The following is a 10,207-nucleotide window of genomic DNA, read 5'->3' as shown; positions in this document are numbered from 1 at the left end:
ACTTGGGAGGCTGTGGCAGGAGAATCGCTTGAACCTGGGAGGCAGAGGTTGCGGTGAGCCAAGATCATGCCACTGCACTCCAGCCTGGGCGACAGAGCGAGACTCTGTCTCAAAAAAAAAAAAAAAAAAAAAGTCAGGCAATAGTAAGTGTTGGTGAGGATGTGGGGAAATTGGAACCTCTGTACACTGCTGGTAAGAACAGAGAATGGTGCTGTAACTTTGGAAAACAGTCTCGCAGTTCCTGAAAAGGCTAAACAGAATTACCAGCTGAAGAGCCAGGCGTGGTGGCTCACACCTGTAATCCCAGTACTTTGGGGGGCTGAGGCAGGTGGATAACCTGAGGTCAGGAGTTTGAGACCAGCCTGGCCAACATGGTGAAACCTTGCCTCTACTAAAAAAAAAAAAAAATTAGCTAGGCATAGTGGCAGACGCCTGTAATCCCAGCGACTCAGGAGGCTGAGGCAGAAGAATTGCTTGAACACAGGAGGCAGAGGTTGCAGTGAGCCGAGACTGCACCACTGCACTCCAGCCTGGGTGACAGAGCAAGACTGTCTCAAAAAAAACAGAATTACCAGCTGACCCAGTTCTTCCACTCATGGGTATACACCCAAGAAAAATGAAAACATACATCTATAGAAAAACATATACACACATATTCATAACTACATTATTCATAACAGTAAAAAGCAGAAACAACCCAAATGTTCATCAATCAATGAATGGATCAACAAAATGTGGTGTATATTCATAAAATTAAACATGATTTAGCAATGAAAAGGAACGAAGCAGCCAGGTGAAGTGGCTCACGACTATAATCCCAGCACTTTGGGAGGCTGAGGCAAGCAGATCACTTGACGCCAGGAGTTCAAGACCAGCCTGGCAAGCATGACAAGACCCTGTCTCTACTAAAAATACAAAAGTTAACTGGGCATGCTGGCGTATGCCTGTAATCCCCGCTACTCAGGAGGCTGAGGGCTGAGAATCACTTGAACCCGGGAGGCGGAGGTTGTAATCAGCCAAGATCAGGCCACTGCACTCCAGCCTGAGCGACAGAGTGAGACTCTGTCTCAAAAAAAAAAAAAAAAAAAAAAAAAAAGGAATGAAGCAGTGATACACGATACAACACGAATGAACCCTGAAAACATTACATAGACACACATATATGCCTGTGTCTATATATAACATATTTAGCCACAAACAGCCATATATTGTATGATTCATTTAGATGAAATGTCTGCAATAGGCAAATCCATAGAGACAGAAAATAGATTAGTGATTGCCTAGGGCCTAGCGGGTGGGGGGAAAATGGGGAGTGACTGCTAATGGGTACAGGGTTTCCTGTCGGGGTGAAAAATATTGTAAACTTGATTGTGGCGATGGTTGTAAAACTCCGTGAATACACTAAAAACCATTGAATTGCACACTTTCAATGAGTAGGTTGCATAGTAGGTGAGTTTTCTCTCAATACAGCTATTATGAAAAATTGTGGGCCTGGCGCAGTGGCTCATGCCTATAATCCCAGCACTTTGGGAGGCCAAGGCGGGCAGATCACCTGAGGTCAGGAGTTCATGACCAGCCTGGCCAACATGGTGAAACCCCGTCTCTACTAAAAAATACAAAAATGAGCTGGGTGTGGTGGCAGGCACCTGTAATCCCAGATACTCGGGAAGCTGAGGCAGGAAAATCACTTGAACCCAGGAGGCAGAAGTTGCAGTGAGGATTGTGCCACTGCACTTCAGCTTGGGCCACAGAGCGAGACTCCGTCTCAAGAAAAAAATAAAAATTGTGATAAAAATCCTAGATCATCAAGAGGGTTTGAGAATTTGCAAATTTATAATTTGTGGTAGGCAGAACAATGACTAAAGATGTCCCGCTGGAACCAAGTGCAGTGGCTCATGTCTGTAATCCTAGCACTTTGGGAAGCTGAGGTGGGTGGATCACTTGAGGTCAAGAGTTTAAAGCCAGCCTGGCCACAGGGTGAAACCCCGCCTCTACTAAAAATACAAAAAAATTTACTGGGCATGGTGGCGGGTGCCTGTAATCCCAGCTACTTGGGAGGCTGAGGCAGGAGAATAGCTTGAACCCAGGAGGCGGAGGTTGCAGTGAGCCGAGATTGCACCAGTGCATTCCAGCCTGGATGACAGCGAGAGACTCCGCCTCAAAAAAAAAAAAAAAAGTCCAGCTGAGTGCAGTGATTCACACCTGTAATCACTTTGGGAGGCTGAGACAGGAGGATTGCTTGAGCCCAGGAGCTCAAGACCAGCCTGGGCAACAGAGTAAGGCTTTGTCACTACAAAAAGCAAATCAGGTGTGTGCCTGTAGTCTCGGCTACTGGAGAGGCTAAGGCAGGAGGGCTGTTTGAGCACGAGGTCACAGATGCATAATTGTGCCACTGCACTCCAGCCTGGGTGACCAAGTGAGACTCTGTCTCAACAAAACAAAACAAAACAAAACAACAACAAAAAAACAGGCCCCGATGCCTGAACTAGTGTCTGTTACCTTAAGTGGCAAAAGAGACTTTGCAAGATGTGATTAAGCGTGTGGACCCTGATATAAGGAGATTATCCTGGATTATATAAATGCCCCCAATCTAATCATGAGGGTTTTTTTTTTTTTTTTTGAGACGAAGTCTCGCTCTGTCACCCAGGCTGGAGTGCAGTGGTGTGATCTCAGCTCACAGCAACCTCTGCCTCCCAGGTTCAAGCTATTCTCCCGTGTCAGCCTCCCAAGTAGCTGGGATTACAGGCACGCATCATGTCATCCTGCTAACCTTTTTTTTTTTTTTTTTGAGACTGAGTTTTGCTCTGTTGCCCAGGCTAGAGTGCAATGGCACAATATCGGCTCACTACAACCTCCGCCTCCTGGGTTCAAGCAATTCTCCTGCCTCAGCCTCCCGAGTAGTTGGGATTACAGGCGCCCACCACCACACCCGGCTTATTTTTGTTTTTTTTAGTACAGACGGGGTTTCACCACGTTGGTCAGGCTGGTCTCGAACTCCTAACCTCAGGTGATCCACCCGCCTCGGTTTCCCAAAGTGCTGGGATTACAGGCGTGAGCCACCAAACCTGGCTCACATGAGTTTTTAAAAGCGGAGACCCAGCCAGAGACCCGGCCAGGCGTGGTGGCTCACACCTGTAATCCCAGCACTTTGGGAGGCCAAGGTGGGTGGATCACAAGGTCAGGACATCGAGACCAGCCTGGCTAACATGGTGAAACCCCGTCTCTACTAAAAATACAAAAAATTAGCCGGGCGTGGTGGCAGGTGCCTGTAGTCCCAGCTACTCAGGAGGCTGAGGCAGAAGAATGGCGTGAACCCGGGAGGCGGAGGTTGCAGTGAGCCGAGATCACGCCACTGCACTCCAGCCTGAGTGACAGAGTGAGGCTCTGTCTCAAAAAAAAAAAAAAAAAAAATGCAGAGAGCCTTCCCCAGCTGGGTCAGAGAGATGGCCCTGAAAAGGGTACAGGTGAGAGAGAAATCACTGGATCTCCCATTGCTGGCTTTGAAGGTGGAAGAAAGGGGCCACAAGCCAAGGAGTGTGGTACTCTCTAGAAGCTGAGAATGCCCTTCAGCTGAAGCCAGCAAGGAAACGGGGATTTCCGTCCTAAAACCACAAGGTCCTGAATTATGCCTTGACCAGAAATGGCTCCTCCAGATAGGAATTTAGGCTGACCCATTATTTTAGCCTGGTAAGCCCCAAGTTCTGACCTCCAGAACTGTAAGATAATAAATTTGGGTTATTTAAGCCACTAAATGGTGGTATATTGTTATGGCAACAATGGAAACCATTACATAACTACTTTATGTGGACTTTAGGAAGCTAATCTTAAAAAATAAAAAAGGTCTGTTACAATGGCTTATGCCTGTAATCCTTACACTTTGGGAGGCCGAGGTGGGAGGATACCTTGAGCCTAGGAGTTAGAGGCCAGTCTGGGCAACATAGTGAGGGCCTAGCTCTACAAAAAAAAAAGAAAGAAAAAAATTAGCCAGGCATAGTGGCATGCACCTGTAGTCTCAGGTACTCAGGAGGCTAAGGGGTGGGATCATGTGGGCCAGGAGGTTGAAGCTGCAGTGAGCTATGATCGTGCCACTGCACTCCAGCCTGGGTGACAGAGTGAGATTCTGTCTCAAAAAATAAAATACAAATTTTTAAAAAGAGGCTCCTCATGTCTGAGGATGAAAAGATGTACTCATGGCCGAAAAATCTCTACCTGTTCCCCTCCCTCCCCACCTCCTGCGAGAAGCAAGAGGAAGCCAACAGAGCTGCCTTAGGGAGTGACACCTGAAAATAGAAACTGCAATGGGATTTTATTTCTAACTCCACAGGCATCTCTGTGAGTCATTCATCTCTCTGGGTCTCACTTTCCTTGTCTGTAAGGCAGGCTGAATTCACCCTGACTTCTACCTACCCCACAGTTAAAGGGCTAGGAAGAAAAATCCCCAAAAATCCACTTCATAAATAGACCCCCAGGGCGCTCCTTATAAAGCATGAGATAAACCACAGACAGAATTCTGGTCACAGGACACCCCTAGGCCCATCCATGGAGCATCATTCCTTTCTCCCGGCTTCCTTCATTCTCCCGGCTTCCGTCACGGGGTTCTGGGCACACCTGGTCCCTTGTAGCTGCGGTCAGCACAGAAACAAGAAAAGCTTCAGACAGGCAAAGGTGCAGAAACCAATGCCAGGGCCCAGGGGCACAAGGTTTTCGATTTTTGTGTTTTGGGTGGCAGTACTCTCACACCAGGATGACTGGGGCTTAGTACGACCTAATCGTCTTCATGATGGAAAGAAAGCAAAGCAATTCATTGCCCAGAGAAAACTGGAAGGTTCAGAGGCAGGATGAGACTGAGGTGAAGGTAAGGCGAGGAAAGACAGGCAGAGAAATGAAACATCTCAGGGTGGTGTGGGAGTGGACATAGGGTTGGGAGGGCATTGTGACACCCTAGGCTAATTCCCTCCTCAGACCCCACCCCAATGTTACCTAATCAGGTGGACGTTTTCTTAGTAAGCAGGTTACAACTGACTTGGTTTGGGGCTTTGTTTTTTTTGTTTTTTTGTTTGTTTGTTTGTTTTTTGAGACCAAGTTTCACTCTTGTTGCCCAGGCTGGAACGCAATGGCGCGATCTCGGCTCACCGCAACCTCCACCTCCCAGGTTCAAGCTATTCTCCTGCCTCAGCCTCCTGAATAGCTGGGATTACAGGCATGCACCACCACACCCAGCTAATTTTGTAGTTTTAGTAGAGACAGGGTATCACCATATTGGTCAGGCTGGTCTCGAACTCCTGACCTCAGGTGATCCACCCGCCTCGGCCTCTCAAAGTGCTGGGATTACAGGTGTGAGCCACTGTGCCCGGCTTTTTTTTTTTTTTGGACACAGTTTCACCCTGTTGCCCTGGCTGGAGTGCAATGGCGCGATCTCGGCTCATTGCAACCTCTGCATCCTGGATTCAAGCGATTCTCGTGCCTCAGCCACCGGAGTAGCTAGGACTACAGGTGCGCCACCACACTTGGCTTTTTTTTTTTTGTATTATTAGTAGAGATGGGGTTTCATCATGTTGGCCAGGCTGGTCTCAAACTACTGACCTCAGGGAATCCACCTGCCTCAGCCTCCCAAAGTGCTGTGATTACAGGCATGAGCCACTAGGCCTGGCCTGGGGCTATTTTTAAAGAAGCCCTCAAGGTAGCAGATCACCCTCTGATGGCCACATGGAGATCTGGGAAACAACCCCCCAGTCATGCCTCTGGACACCTGCCCACTTCTATTTGTGCCTTCCTGGGCCCCGGTTTTCAGAGCTATGTGGGTGCCTGACACACTCAGGGTCACAGAACATGGGAAGGGCTCTAGGCCAAGAGTCCCGGCATCATTCCAGTCTGCTCTGGCCCGCTCCTGCCCTAAGCCCTCCTGCTCACTTCCAGCTGTGGAGGCAGCCCAGCGTGCCTGGCTCCCTGGCTCCCCCTTCCGCCAGGCCCACTCAGTGTGACCTAAATCCTTGCCGAGGCTTGGCAGCCCTCTGCGGGTGCCCGGATGGCCCCTGGCCTTGGTGACAGTGAGGCCCAGCCCCCCTCAGCTCCCAGCCTTCCCGGAACCCCTTGCCTAACATCCTGTGTGGTAATCATGCCTGTTGGCCCCACTCAGTCCTGCTGGCCACTGCCAAGTTCCCTCTGCTAGTTCCAGACGCTCCCACCTCTAATGGAACCATCGGGAAATAAAAAGCTGCAGCACATTTTCTCTCTCAGGTCAGAATCTCCTCCCAGCACTTTGGGAGGCCAACGTGGGAGAATCACTTGGGCCCAGGAGTTCGAGACCAGCCTGGGCAAAAAAGTGAGACCCCCCCGTCTCTACAAAAAGTTGAAAAATTAGGAGTGGTGGCGAACATCTGTGATCCCAGTTACTTGGGCGGCTGAGGCGGGAGGATCACTTGAGCCCAGTAGGCGGAGGCTGCAGTGAGCTGTGATAGCGCCACTGCACTCCAGCCTGGGTGACAGAGCCAGACCCTGTCTCAAAAAAAAAAAAAAAAAAAAAAAAAAGAAAAGAAAGAAAAAGTGGGGAGCAGGTTGGGGAGCAGGGTGAGGGCCACCTACTGCCTGATAATGGTGGGGGACAGGAAGGGGACTGAGTGCTCTGAGAGGCAGTTGATCCCGTTTTCTCACTTAAATACCTCTCACCCTACAGAGAAGCCCTGATTCCATTTGCTCGCTTAGCATGTCTTAGCAAAGTCTTCCATTTGTCACACGGGTCCAAGCTTTCGCTTACTAAGCACCCAAGTGCCAGACAGCCCTGGAGGCAGGTACTCCCATTGTCCCCACTGTACAGATGAAGAAACTAAACTCAAGGTCACACAAGTGATAAGGGGTGGCAGAGATCTGAAGCTGTGCGCGGAGGCGTGGCCAGCGTGTGCGCTCCGACTTGTAAATCCCTACTCTGGATATTGAAGACGGGAAGGACCGAGCCGCTCATTCTACAGATGGGGAAAAGCGAGGCCTGGGGAGTCCCAGAGCGGGTGCCAGATCGTAGGGAGCAGCCAGCACCCCGGGTCCCCTCCACTACACAACCACGTCCCTCGGCCACTTCTGGGTCCCGCGCGCGTCTCGCACGCGGCAGGGCAGCTCTAGGACGCACGGCCACCAGGGGGCCGAAAGGAAGGGCGGGGGCGGAGGCTCGGAGCGGACCCACCGCCTCGTCCCGGAAGCTCCGAGGCCCCGCCCCGGCGGCCGCCAGCGGGGGGCGTGGCCTCGCCGGCGCCCCCGCCCCGCCCCCGCCGCGCGCGCCCCCAGCCCGGGCCCCAGTCTAGCTGCGCGCAAGGCCGTGGAGGCCGGAGGCCTGAGGCCTGGGGCGGGGTGGCGGCCGGCCGGGCTGGACTTGGCCTCGCGCCTTCCCCTGCGGCCGCCGCGGTCTCCGCGGGCGGTATAGGCGTGTCGTGAGGCGCGTGGCCGCGTGACACGAGCACTTGTAGGGGTGACAGGCCCTGCGGAAGAGGAGGTGCGGCCCGGGGCGCAGGGGAGCCCTGCGGAGCGGGCCCGGCCCTCAGCGCCGCCCCGGTCGTGACCCGGAGGAGCGGCCTGCGCCACCGCGCGAGAGGAAGTAAGCGCCCCCCGCCGTCCCCGCCGCCGCCCCCGCCGCCGCCCGGCCCCAGCGCCTCCAACCTGCGCTGCCACCGGGCCCGAGGCCGCGCCGAGCCCCAGAGCCTGCGGCTGGCGGTTTTGGGACTGCTCAGGAGGCGGCCTGGTTCCCTCCAGGGTCGCCCCGAGCGGCCGAGCTGTCCTTTCCGTGGGCTTCCCGGAACTGAGTTCCAGGAGAGGGGGAACTCCGTGCTTTTCCCCGGGACCTGCTTAATCTTTGGCATTGATTGGCCCTCGGGTTTCACATAGCGTTTCCCGTACCCGGATCCAGTGAACGGTTTTCTGGAGGCAAACCTCTCTGGATCTCTGAAAATCAGCTCACCCAACCTTGAAAGCTTAGCCAGAAGTGAGAACTTCTGGAAAGAAGTGTCCTTGCCCACTCCCCCTGTACCCCCAACAGGCCCATGGCTCATGAAAGGCAGCAGATGAGGGAAAACTGGTGTCACATGGGCATATTTTTTATTTTCATTTTTTACTTTTTTATAAAAGATGGGGTCTTGCTTGGCCCAGGCTGGAGTGCAGTGGCACAAACACGGTTCCCTGCAGCCTCCACCTCTTGGGCTCAGGCCATCCTCCTGCCTCAGCCTCCTGGGTAGCTGGGACCACAGACGCGCACCACCACGCCTGGCTAATTTTTAAACCTTTTGTAGAGACAGTGGTTTCACTATGTTGCCCAGGCTGGTCTCGAACTCCTGGGCTCAAACGATCCTCCTGCTGAAGCCTTCCAAAGTGTTGGGATTACAGGTGTGAAGCACCACGCCCAGACAGCGTATTTTAAATTATGCATCATATCCCTTTCATTTTTCGTCATTATGATTGGAAGGTCATGAAAAGCTGTCTGAGTTTTTCCTTGGCATTTTTTCTGTGGTGGATGGTTAGTTGGTTGGTTGTTTTTTTTTTGGGGAGGGGGAGACGGAGTTTCACTCTTGTTGCCCAAGCTGGAGTACAATGGCGCGATCTCGGCCCACTGCAACCTTCTCCTCCTGGGTTCAAGCGATTCTCCCACCTCAGCCTCCTGAGTGGCTGGGATTACAGGCGCGTGCCACCACACCCGACTAATTTTATGTATTTTTTAGTAGAAACGGGGTTTCACTATGTTATCCAGGCTTGTCTTGAACTCTTGACTTCAGGTGATCCACCACCTCGGCCTCCCAAAGTGCTGAGATTACAGGCATGAGCCACGGCGCCCAGCTGGTTAGTTGGTTTTAACAGCAGTTCAAGAAGCTAGCAAGAAGGACTTCATTCGTGATGCTAATGGTTTAATGATAGAAACTAACATTTCTGGCCGGGCCCAGTGGCTCACGCCTGTAATCCCAACACTTTGGGAGGCCAAGGCGGGTAGGTCCCTTGAAGAGTTCAATACCAGCCTGGCCAACATGGTGAAACCCCGTCTCTACTAAAAATACAAAAATTTGCTGGGCATGGGGGCAGTGGATGCCTGTAATCCCAGCTACTGGGGAGGCTAAGGCAGAATTGCTTGAACCACCCCGCCTCTGGTGACGGAGGTTGCAGTGAACCAAGATCGTGCCACTGCACTCCAGCCTGGGTGACAAAGCTAGACTTCGTCTCAAAAAAAAAAAGCAGCTAGGATTTCTTGGGTGCTTACTGTATGCCAGGCATTGTGCTAAGTGCCTTACATGCTTCCCATCGATTTGTTTTCCTATTCTGCGGTTGAGGTACAGAGAGGTTAAATAACTTGTCTGAGGATACATAGTTACTGAGTGGCAGGGATTTGAATCCAGAATATTCTCACGTAACCAGTTCTCCAAAAACTAGCCCTTGAAGGTCTTCCAGGTTTCAACAAAGCAACTGAGGCTTATGTGTGATGTCTTGATGTCGGAAGGAAGAACTGTGAAAGGCAAAGCGGACCCGGGAGGCCGAGGCTGGTTACCGCAGTTAGTGTTCGGAACAGCTTGACTTCATGGAGCAGAGAAACACCCTGTCTAGTTTAAACCACTGTTCAGTATCTATACTAATACAGTGTTTTACATTTTGCCATTCAGGGATGTAGTCACATTTTACAGGAAGGTTAGCTCTGGGACCAGACTGCCTGTATTCAAATCCTGTCACCTCTAGCTGCTTGACCTTTGGTAAGTTATTTGACTTCTCTTCTTTTTTTTTTTGCGATGGAGTCTCGCTCTGTTGCCCAGGCTAGAGTGCAGTGGTGTGATCTCAGCTCACTGCAACATTCGCCTCCTGGGTTCAAGTGATTCTCCTCCCTCGGCTTCCCAGGTAGCTGGGATTACAGGCACCTGCCACCACGCCTGGCTGACTTTTGTATTGTTAGTAGAGACGGGTTTCGCCATGTTGGCCAGGCTGGTTTTAAACTCCCGACCTCCAATGATCCTCCTGCCTCAGCCTCCCAAAGTGCTGGGATTATAGGCGTGAGCCATTGCGCCTGGCCACGTTATTTGACTTCTCTTTGCTTTAGTTTCCTCTCTACTCCCTGCTAAAATGGGGATAATCATGTTACCTACCTCATATGGTTGTGGCAAGATTTAAATGGTGTGATGCATGTCACACTGATAGCCTAGCATTTGGCATATAGTTAAATACTCCATAAATAGCTCTTTTATTATTAAAAGTG

The 10,207-nt window shown here is 51.5% G+C and overlaps 1 protein-coding gene across 2 annotated transcripts in view; it reads left to right on the top strand.

Annotated features, from left to right (window-relative positions):
- The first annotated feature begins 7,257 nt into the window (after positions 1 to 7,257).
- H6PD (hexose-6-phosphate dehydrogenase/glucose 1-dehydrogenase) overlaps positions 7,258 to 10,207 on the top strand; it is a 33,599-nt gene continuing 30,649 nt past the window's right edge. Inside the window, exons 1-2 of one of the 2 annotated variants that reach the window (XM_024256785.3) lie at positions 7,258 to 7,582; positions 9,624 to 9,710. The gene's annotated coding sequence lies outside the window, so the exon portion shown is untranslated. The remainder of the gene's footprint in view (positions 7,583 to 9,623; positions 9,711 to 10,207) is intronic. The other variant, XM_024256776.3, reaches the window with a different exon arrangement.

Source organism: Pongo abelii, chromosome 1 (genome assembly GCF_028885655.2).
Source record: "Pongo abelii isolate AG06213 chromosome 1, NHGRI_mPonAbe1-v2.0_pri, whole genome shotgun sequence".
Classification (NCBI taxonomy): Eukaryota; Metazoa; Chordata; class Mammalia; order Primates; family Hominidae; genus Pongo; species Pongo abelii.
This window is presented reverse-complemented; position numbering and strand designations above follow the sequence as displayed.